We start from the raw sequence: 11,981 nt of genomic DNA, 5'->3' as shown, positions 1-11,981 counted from the left end.
ATTAAAGTGTAAACAGATTTCAGTTGCAACTTTTCACTAAAGGAACATAATTTGCAATGACTGTTCTCGATAATAATTACTTGTTTCTATGATGGATGATTAGTTGGAAAAAGGGTGTTAAAGTCTGTGCAAGTTCTGAAGGTCTAGGAAAATATTTTCAGTTATATAAAGGTCTGAGGATGTGAAAGCTTAAATAAATTCCAGAGGTCTCAGAGAATGATTTAAGATGTGTAAATACAAGTTGTAAAGATATAACTAAGTGATTTAAGGGCTTGTGAAAGTGGGAACTGTTTCAGATTTTTGTTCCCTTTCTATGCCATTCGTACACTACAATTTCAAAAGTTCAGAGTTTTTACCATTGATAAATGGAGTTCTGATAAACTGATAGAGCACTGATTACTTACTATTCAGTCACAAGCTCAAGATCTTAAATTACCTTTGGTTGTCTTCTAAGCACAGACTTAAAGGTGCATTTCATCACATTAAAACATCAGGCTCTATAGACATAGGAATATGTTCATGCTTTTTAGCCTAAAGCCATAGCCTTTGCTATGACATCAAGTTGTAAATCTGTTCCAGCTGCTTTACAGACACTTGGGGAAAGAGATCTGCTACGACATTAACAAGTCTTGTTGGAGACCAGGGTCAAGTCACTGTAGAAATTTGGGGAGGACCTTAGATGGCATAACCAATCCACTTCCTCTCCCGTACTTTGTTGGCAATTCTGCCCTTTGCCTGGCTCAACCCTATTGCGTGACCAGTTGTTCTCATTTCACTATTTTTTTTCCTCTAGCCCTTTGCCTTCTTCCTCTAGGAATGAATTCTTGAGGTCTTCTGGGTGGTGGTCAACTGAATGCTTCTTCACCCCTACCTCCTGCTGACCACAAGCCCACCAACTTCCAACTCCCAACTTCCATTCTCCACATCATCCCATTCAACAGAAAGTAGTTGGATTTCAAGTAGTGCCCATATACTCAAAAAGGTCAGTATGTTTGGTTCGAGCATCTGGCTTGCTCCTGGATGGTCCTGGAAGCCCTTCTCTCTCTCTCTCTCTCTCTCTCTCTCTCTCTCTCTCTCTCTCTCTCTCTCTCTCTCTCTCTCTCCTAAACCCTCTTAAGTAGCGTTACCCCCTAATGAAAAAGCATTCAAATATATAAGCCTATGGAGGTTATGCCTATTCAAACTACTACATTTCATCCCTGGCCCCCATAGGCTTGTAGCCATATTATAATGCAGAAATGCATTAAGTCCAACTTTACAAGTCCCAGTAGTCTATCACAGTCTCAACAATGTTTTAAAGTCCAAAGTTCAAAGTCTTTTCTGAGACTGCAATCCATTTGCTGTAATCACCTATAAAATCAAAATCAAAAAGCAGATCACATACTTCCAACATACAATGACACAGGATGTACATTACTATTCGAAAATGGAAGAAAGAGAGCATACTGGGGAAATACTGGACCAAGGCAAAACAGAAAACCAACTTGGCAAGTTCCAAAGTCTGTATCTCCATGTCCGATGTTAAAATGCTCCTCAGAACTTCAAGTCAGTTCAGCTTTGTTGCCTGCAATATCATACTTCATTCTCTTGGGCTGGTTCTACTTCCTGCCAGCTCTCCTTGGCAGGCATCCCATAGCTCTGGTGTCTCCAAGGCAATCCAGACTTCACCTTCACAGATTCACTCAATGGCCCATCTAGGCCTCCATGAAGGGACCCCTTGACATGTGCCTGGCCTCAGCAGCTTTCCTTAACTATGGAGGGAGATTTCATAATACCTTTCATCTATCCTTAACTCTAAAGCCAGAGCCACGTGGCCAAAGCTGCCAAGTTTCTGCCATTTGCTGGTGCTGGAACAAGGCCCTCTTGTTCAAATATGTTTCCACCAGGTTTCTGTATTTGATAATTTCATTCACTGCCTATGTTTGCCTGTCTTGAAACTTGCTCTGGTCTTGGACTCAGGCATCTACTAGCCTATACATTTTGACTTCTGGGATTAAAGGAGTGTACCACTATGCTTGGCCCTAAGCTTTAACTAATTTTCACTTTAACGCCTTTTCACTATTTGGCAGCTTAGCTGGGTGGTGGCCCTGCTCTGAGTGTTACCACTCCCTTTATACCACTTATCCTCAGGCTTTTTCAAAATTTGTGTATACTTCCTGATGCTTCTTTTCTCCACCAATGGTAATTTTGCATTATTCCTTACTCAGCTTGTTCCTTTCCATTTTAAATCTGTATAGGTGTGACCACTAATAATCAAGCAACACAGTTAATACTAGGCTGTCTGAAAATTTCCTTAACCTCAGACAAATGTTTTACAGGCAAGGGCAGAAAGCAGCCGTATTCTTTGCCAAAATTTTCAAGAATAATATCTCTCAGCCACATACTATTATTATTCTCCTCGGAAACATCTTGAGCTGAGTATCCACAGTTCAAATCACCCTCATAACTGCCTTCTATGCTTATACTTGTAGTAGCCATTAAACCATGCTTTAAGCATTCAACCACTTTTCTAGTCCAAAGTGCCAAATTGTTCCATATTCCTGCAAACAAAAGCATGGTCTTGTCTATCACAGTATTATCCCAGTCCCTGGTACCAACTTTTGTGTTAGTTAGGTTTTCAGTTCCTGTGAAAAGACACCATAACCACAGAACTGTATAAAGGAAAGCATTTAATTGTTGTCATGTGTGTGGTGGGGAGCTTGGAGGGACACAGGCTGACCTGGTGCTGGAGAGGGAGGTGAAAGTTCTACATTAGGATATAGAGACAGCAGGGAGAAAGTGCCATTTTGAGCTTGGCTTGAGCATCTGAGATCTCAAAGCCCACCCTTAGTGACACACTTCCTCCAACAATGCCACTCCTATTTCAAACAAGGCCACACCTCCTAATAGTGCCACTTCCTATGAGCCTATGGAAACCATTTTCTTTCTAAGCACGGCAGTCTCTATGCCAAAGAAGTACATTAAAGGAGACATAAGATAGAGCAGACTCATCTGTGTGCCTTCTACTCAGCTACTCTTGCTACTTTAGAATTCAGCATTCTGACTTCTGGGAATACTCAGGAGCACGATGTATCATGTTTCTTATTTAAAAGCACAACATGCCAAGTAGCCTGGCAGTCAGGACTTGCCTGCATTTTCTCCTGCAACTAAGACACCAAGTGTTCAAATCTATGAGCCTATGATTCTATGCTGACCATTCTAATACAAACTACCACACCATTCCTCTCAGATCAATACTTTCTTCCCCAAACCCCCAACTTTCTGAGTTTGTTTTTTAAACCAACAAGTTCAATTTGTTCTGCACATATATCCTTGGATATGTGACTTTGCACTGGAGCATGAACATGGTAGACTTAGGAGAGCCAAGAGTCTTCTGTTAATACAATATATTTTCACTATATTATTTCACTTCCTCCAACTTCTCACAGATCCTTCCCACTTCCCTAACCACCCAACTTCATGTTCTCTCTCAAAGAAAGCAAAACAGATGAACAAAAAGAGAAAACCAAAACAGATAAAAAATGGAACTTCATGCCGACCTCATGCTTCCTATATTAGGATTTTGTCTGAATTGTGCTTGTATAGGTCTTGTGCATGCATGTTATCACAGTAACAATGGGTTCATATGTGCAGCTGCTCTGATGTGTCTAGAGGAAACTGTTTCCTTGTATTCATCAAAGGTTTCTCACTTTTATGGTCTTTTTGCCTCCGTCTCCTGCAAGTATCTGTGAGCTGTGGAGAACAACTTATATATGTTCCATTTAGGGCAGAGCAGCTGCAATCTCTTATTTTCTACAACTGGCCAGTTTTGGGTCTCAATTACCATCTACTGTAATTATAAGCTTAATTGACAATGGTTGAGAGATGGTTTAATACTGTGTCCATTTAGTAGAATAACAGTAGTAGGTTATCTCCCAAGGGCCTATAACATGGCTATCCACAATGGTTCCAGATATGAGTTTCATTTTCAGAGTGGAACTTAAATCCAATCAGAAAGTGGTAGGTTCCTTCCACGATGTTAATTCTACTATTGTACCAATGGACACATAATGCCTGGCCATCATTATCATAAATCACATTATTCCAAGTTGTGTAAAATTGAAAATGAATTCCTTTGGTATTATATACAGTACCTTTCAGCTCTATTAAAGCTAACATATAGGAATGAAGCCTCCACATCAGTACCAGCTTGATATTTCTGTGTTTCTATTTAATTATATGATGTCTTCAGCAATAGTGTCAAGTTCTAGAGGGTAACCAATTGCATTGCCAATAGCCTATAATGTTTAGAGGGTTTAATAGGACCTGACTGAGCAACACATCTCTAAAACAGATAATCCATTTCTAGCACTGGACTCTTATTTACTAGTCTGTGGTATCTAGAAAGAGCATTAACATTCTACTATTTATAACTCCATCCAAACTAGTGTGTGTGTGTGTGTACATATATGAAGTAGATTTTGTTTACCTTTCCTTCTGTTTCCTTACTCCAATTTAACTCTTATGCTCCATTAATCCCCTTTAAGTCTTTATAACATTATGTTTTATGAACCCCTTCTGATAGCTGAACTCCATGGCCACTTACCACACTTTTTACCTCTATAAATATTCTAAATGAAACATACATATCTGTAGATTCAAAGCTAATATCCACAAATGCAAAAAATCATTCAACATTTATTATTCTGGGTCTGGTTTACTTCACTCAGAATGGCTGCTTTGTCTTATCTTGATTTTTAGTGTAAATTATTTGAATTTATTTCCATTTAATATAATGATTATAGGTTTTTCACATATAGTTTCTTTCATTGTGAGATATTTTCCTTCCTTATATTGCAAGTTTCACCAGGACTGCCACCATAAAAGTGTGTTGTAGTTTGTCAAATGCCTTTTCTGACTCTATTGTAATAATTATAGGGTGTCTACCATTGAATCAATCTATATCTTACATTCATTGTATTCTATCCATTGTTATTCATGTTTTGAACCATCCTTGCATATGCTGAATAAGTCAACTTGATCATGGTAAATAACTGTGCATTTTTAACCTAGCTCTCAAGTCTATATCTTGTAGAGATAAGCAGTTTCATCTCCAGATAAAGCTTTCTCAAGTCTTAAACATGCACGGCACTGACACTTCCACTTCTTATAAGTCCCGCAAATCAAGCAACAAAGGCTTTTACTAAAACAGCTTCTAAACATAGTTTCCTTTTTGTGCCAACCCATGGAATTCCTGCAAGAGCAAAAACGGATAGTTAAGGTCCTTGCTTTGCCCCTGCTAGAGTCGAAGAAATTACAAAGAAAAAAAGAGCTGATTTTTAAGATTATGTTTCTTGCTCTGTCAGTGGATAATATGAAAAGAAGACCCTTAATAAAAGAACAAGAGGAGCAGAGGAGAGGGCCCAATGGGTAAAATACTTGCTGTGTACACATAAGGATCTCAGTCCTTATTCTTTTTTTAAATTAATTTTATTTAAATTCAAACAATCTTACTTTACATATCAATCCCAGTTTCCTCTCCCTCCTGCCCTCCCATCACCCCCACCAACCCTCCATCCCACCCCATCCACTCCTCAGAGAAGGTGAGGTCTCCCATAGGGGATCATCAAAGTCTGTCACATCATTTGGGGCAGGACCTAGGCTGTCCCCCCATGTGTCTAGGCTGAGAGAGTGACCCTCTATGTGGAATGAGCTCCCAAAGCCCATTGGTGCACTATGGATAAATACTGATTTCACTCATGGACCTCTGAGAAGGGGAAAGGAACAAGATTTCATGAGAACCTGGGAGCATGGGGGAGGGCAGAGGGAGGTAGAAGAAAGAAAAGGGGGAGGGGGAGGAGAACATTAGGGATCAGAAAGGTCAGGTCAGGGGAAGAACAGAAAAGGAAAGCAAGAAAAGAAATACTTTAATAGAGGGAGCCATTATGGACTTAACAAGAAACCTGGAACTAGGAAAACCTCCAGGGATCCACAGAGATGACCCCAACTGAGAATGTAAGCAATAATGGAGAGGCTACCTTAAATGTTCTTCCCTAATAATGAGATTGATGACTACCTTAAATGCCACCCTAGATCCCTAGAGCCCTCATTCAGTATCTGATGGAAGCAGAAGCAGAGATCCACAGTTGAGCACTGAGCCAAACTCCTGGATTCCAGTTGTAGAGAGGGAAGTGTTATGAGAAAATAGGTCAAGATCATGCTGAGGAAACCCACAGAAACAGCTGACCAGGGTTTGTGGGAGCTCAGGGACCTCAGTCTGACAGCTGGGGAATCAGCACAAGACTGAACCAGTCCCCCTAAACATAAGTCCTTATTCTTACCACCCACCTGAAAGCTGGAATATAGTTGGTTATTTTTTACTCTTTGTTCTTTGAGGGCCCTCTATCGAGCTCACAGAGGCTTACTTTTACTTATGAATGCCTGGCCTTAGCTTGACTTAGTTCTAGCCAGCCAGCTTTCCTTAAATTATCACATCTATCTTTTGCCTCTTTATTTTTAGCTTTCCCTATTCTATATGTCTTTTCTTTCCTTCTTATTGCATGGCTGATTTTGTAGCTGGGTGGCTGTCCCCTGGTGTCCTCCCCTCCATGTCCTTTTTTTTCTCTCCTAATATGTATTCTCTCTACCTGGAAGCCTCACTTATCTCTGTCCTGTCTAGCCATTGATCACTAAGATCTTTATTATACCTATCAGGTTTTTTAGGCAGGCAAAGTAAAACAGCTTCACAGAGTTCAGCAAATGAAACATAAAAGAATGCAACATATCTTTGCATCATTAAACAAATATTTCACAACATAAGCAAATATAACACCTTGGGATGAATGCATCTGTATTCCCAACTTTTGAGGGATGGAGAAAGGAAGAATCTGAACATTCACTGGCCAACTACTCTAGGCAAAACAGCAAGATCCACTTTCAGTGAGAGTCTCTATCTCATACCGCTCTGGATGATAAACTAGTGACGGAAGTTGAATCAAACACGACAGAAGGAAATAAAAAACGTATATTTTGGCAAACTGCTATAAATAGTCATAGTCCTAGATTGATAGTTAAGATGAATAATAGACTGTTTGACGGTTTACTGGACACAGGGGAGGATGTAATTATCATATCTAATAAATCTTGGCCTCAAAAATGACCCCTGCATGAGGTAAATGTTTAATTCTTAGGGATTGGAACCCTGTCTCAGGTAAAACAAAACACGAGATGAATTGAATGTATAGGACCAGAAGGACAGAGAGGAAGGTTGAGACCATATGTGGCTGATGTAGTGATAAATTTATGGGGTCGTGATCTATTACAGCAATGGAATACACAGATTAACATTCCTCCAGTATTAGATAGGAACCATAAACGACTCAAGATTGTGGAAAAAATATTATAAAGTACTATACAAGACAGATACCAAATATCCAGGCTGTACAAAAAAAGAATACAAGTGCTGAACAAACAGAGGAACCAAAAGCCCTACCTTTAAAATGGCTAACAGACGAACCTGTCTAGTTAGGACAATGGCCTATGACCTCTGAGAAGTTAGAAGCTTTAGAAAGCCTGGTTCAGGAACAGCTAAATGCTGGACATATTGAGAAATCAACCAGCCCTTGGAATTCTCCTGCATTTGTGATCAAAAAGAAATCTGGTAAATGGAGAATGCTTACAGACCTGAGAGCCATCAATAAAGTTATCCAGCCAGTGGGCTCTCTACAGCCTGGAATGCCCTTGCCTTCTTTGATACCCAAAGAATGGCCTATTATAGTTATTGATTTAAAGGATTGCTTCTTCACTATACATTTACAAGAACAAGATAAAGAGAAATTTGACTTCACGGTACCTAATTACAATAATTCTCAACCAGTGGAGAGATATCAATGGAAGGTTTTGCCACAGGGAATGCTAAATAGCCCCACCCTGTGCCAATATTTCGTACAAAAACCGTTAGAAATAATTCGTAAACAGTTTCCACAATCCATAATCTATCATTACATGGATGATATATTGTTAGATGACTCTAAAGGAGAAATATTAGAAAAAATGTTTGAGAAAGTAAAGGAAGTTTTACCTCGCTGGGGGTTACAAATTGCACCTGAAAAAATACAAAAAGGAGAGTCTATCAATTACTTAGGATATAAAATAGGTCTACAGAAAATTAGATCACAAAAAGTACAGATCAGAAGAGATTGCTACCAGACTCTTAATGATCTTCAAAAATTACTAGGAGTGATTTCTCAACCATAAATCATTATTGGAGTAGAAGGGCATGATTTGAAAAACCTGAAAATGGCACTAAAAGGAGATAATGACTTGAATAGTCCACGATTACTATCAGCTGAAGCTGAGAAGGAATTAGAATGGGTAGAAAAGAGGATACTAGAAGCACATGTAGACCGTGTGGATCCAAACCTAGACTGTATTCTGGTTATATTACCATCTAGAGAATATCCTTCAGGGATTTTGATGCAGAGAGAAGATATCATATTAGAATGGATATTCCTACCACATAAACAGAATAAAAAACTAAAAACATATATAGAAAAGATCTCTGACTTGATTATAAAAGGTAAATTAAGACTTTGTCAGCTAATAGGAAGGAACCCAGCAGTAATTATAGTACCTTTAACTAATGAGGAAATTTCCTCCTTATGGAAAGATAACGAATATTGGCAGAGAGCTTGCAGTAACTTTTTGGGAACGATTAGCAACAAATATCCCAAAACTGAGAGAATCATATTCATAAAGGAAACGATTTGGATCCTTCCACGCATTGTAAGAAAAACACCTATTTCTGGAGTTCATAATTCTACACTGATGCAAACAAATCAGGTAAGGCAGGATATAAATCAGGAAAAATTAGCAAAGTGGTTCAAAGCCCTTACAATTCTGTACAAAAGGCAGAATTGTATGCCATTTTCATGGTACTTATGGATTTTAAAGAACCCCTCAATATAGTTACTGACTCTCAATACGCAGAGAGAGTCGTTTTACACATTGAGACTGCAGAATTTATTCCTGACAATACAGAATTAACTTCATTGTTTATACAGTTAAAAGATACTATCAGAAAGAGGACTCATCCTATATATATAACACACATCAGATCCCATACGGGTCTGCCAGGTCCTCTAGCACAAGGCAATGATGAAATTGATTGTTTATTCATAGGAAGTGTGCTAGAAGCCTCAGAGTTTCATAAGAAACACCACGTGAACAGCAAAGGTTTAAAAAAGGATTTTTCTATCACTTGGGAACAAGCCAAGGAAATAGTAAGGAAATGTCCTACTTGCTCATTCTATAACCAAACTCCTTTACCACCAGGCAGTAACCCTAAAGGTATAAATAGGAATGAAATATGGCAAATGGATGCGTTTCATTTTGCAGAATTTGGAAAATTAAAATATGTACATCACACTATACATACATTTTCAGGGTTTCAATGGGCTACTGCTCTGAGCTCTGAAAAGTCTGATTCTGTTATCACACACCTATTAGAGGTAATGGCCATTATGGGCATACCTGCACAAATAAAAACTGACAATGACCCAGCATATGTCTCCAGCAAATTGAAACAGTTTTTTGAGTATTATAACATAAAGCACATAACTGGTATACCACACAATCCTACAGGACAAGCAGTGTTTGACAGATCCAATCGTACTTTAAAAGAAATGCTCCATAAACAGGCAGGAGGAACCAAGACACCCAAACACAGATTACATAATACTTTATTAACATTAAACTTTCTTAATGCTGATTAGAAAGGAAAAACAGATGCAGAAAGACATTGGACAATAGAAAAAACTTCTGAACTAAATTAGCCAGTGTACTTCAAGGATGTACTGACCTCAGAATGGAAAGCAGGATTTGGGGTAGGGGTTTTGCATTTGTATCTACAGGAGAAGAAAAACTATGGATATCATCTAAGTTAATCAAGATCTCAGTTGAACAAGAGAAACATCTTAATGAAGAGAAATGACAAGTCATCCAACAAATTAGGTGTGCAGAGGCCTCTCAAAGGTAGGGAAAGTGTTCTGTTCTTGTTCTTACAGGAAAACAGAGAAAACCTACCATCAAACAGCCAAAAGACACTGAACATGTAGATACCTACAGAAGAGAAGACAGCTCTTCAGAAACAATCACTTAAGGAAGCAGAATCTGATATATGGTAAAAATATTTAATTGTAGTAATCTATTTCTATACAGAAATCTATTTCTCTCTACTATCTAGTATTCCTGAAGTTCCAATTCATGTAAACCAATGCTGCCTTTGGAGTTGGATTTGGCTTTCCTTCTCTAAATTCAAGCATGTTGTTCAGATTAAATTCATGGTTTCTGCCTTAAATCAAGAAGCCAATTGGTGTAAGGAAGAAGAAAACAAAATCTGGGGACTCATTTCTTACGCAATTTTCTCTCTGAAATCCTAATTTTCTCACATACGTTTTAATGTGTATTGTTGTTTTTCCCTAATGCATACCTTAAAACTTGAAAATTTTACTTTAATATTGATGTGTAACTTTTCCACAAGGAATAATAACGATTCCTAACAGCAGTCTTTGAACTCTCTGGAAAGAAGATGGGGCCCCACATCATCATTTCCACTTGACTCAACCTGATGCATCTGAACTACAAACATCACCCTAAAACTGGTTTGAGACTGTTTTGCTCGAGACAACTCATGACTAGCTAGCTGTAATGGTGCACCTTTTTATTACACCCTGGCCAGAGTTTCAAATAGAACTACAGTCAAGCATTTTCTGCCACACAGTGACTAGCTACATATGTCACAGTCAGTTCTGTTGAGAAATTTGGTTGCTAAAATATTTCTTCCTACAGGATCCATTGGAGCAATCATCGTCCCATTTCAGCAGGAAGTAACCTTAAGATAATGAAGCCCCCTTTCCCTACCCTTGGAATTTTGGGATAATAGTCATCGTCTTTGGGTTGGTTTTAGTTATTTAGGTTTGGGTATGGAAGATGATGCTTACACTCGGGTTTATCTTTTAGACAGTAAAAGGGAATGGTTGGGATAGGTATGGTTTAGATGGGATATAGGTAGATTAGCCTATTTTATTGTGAATTTGAGTAAGAACGAGATAGTATTTTACAGCTTACATTGTTATGTATTCTTATATGTGGTAAGCTATGTAAAATTAAGTTTATATTTTGTTATATTGTGTGAAATCTTTCCACTTACGATGTTTTATGCACATTATTTTTTATCATATTCTATGTATGTATACTTTTCTTGTATTCAAGACATTTTGTATATTGATACAATTTGGGATATTTATCATGCTGCCCTTTATAGTTCTACCTCTTGTCTTGACATTTCTACGCTACCCCTATTTTAGGGATTTATATGTATGTATATGTATATAGTTATATTGTTTAAGTATTTGTTCCTGCTTTACTCAGGGAAGTTTTAATCAGTTTTTTAGCTAAGTTCCTGAGCATTACAGATTATCTTCACTTATGTTTCCTGTACCTATGAGATTAGTCAGATATAGATGCTTAATCTTCAATCACTTCAAAGACATGCAGAACATGGCATTTAAATGTTTTAATATTAATACTCTGTTGACATGAGACACTGTTGCTCCTGACAGCACCGTGCACTTTCGCAAAAATATGTTGGACACTGTTGTTGCTCCTGCTGGACTTCATTCTCGCCTCAGCTAATGGCCTGTTGGGCAAAGAATTGCCTCCACCTTGACCACTGATTTGGATATGCAGTCCTATGTGCTTGCAGGAGACAAATATAGAAGACTGCTGGACTTTGCCAAGTCAGGGTAAGAAAGCCATTCTACCTCCCTGCTGTTGTTGTAGTCTGTCAAGTTCTCTTGGCCTTAGCCAAAACTGGGTGTACCAACGTTGCTGTGAGACCTAGGGTGACTGTCCAAGTGGCTTGCTGTTTCTGTCCTTGCTGCACCTTTTGGAAGTTGTCCATCCGCACTTCCTGTCTACTATAGTATCATTATTTTCCTTCT

This window comes from Phodopus roborovskii, unplaced genomic scaffold, assembly GCF_943737965.1.
Source record: "Phodopus roborovskii unplaced genomic scaffold, PHOROB, whole genome shotgun sequence".
Classification (NCBI taxonomy): Eukaryota; Metazoa; Chordata; class Mammalia; order Rodentia; family Cricetidae; genus Phodopus; species Phodopus roborovskii.
The sequence above is the reverse complement of the archived record's forward strand: the minus strand, read 5'-3'. Positions refer to the sequence as shown.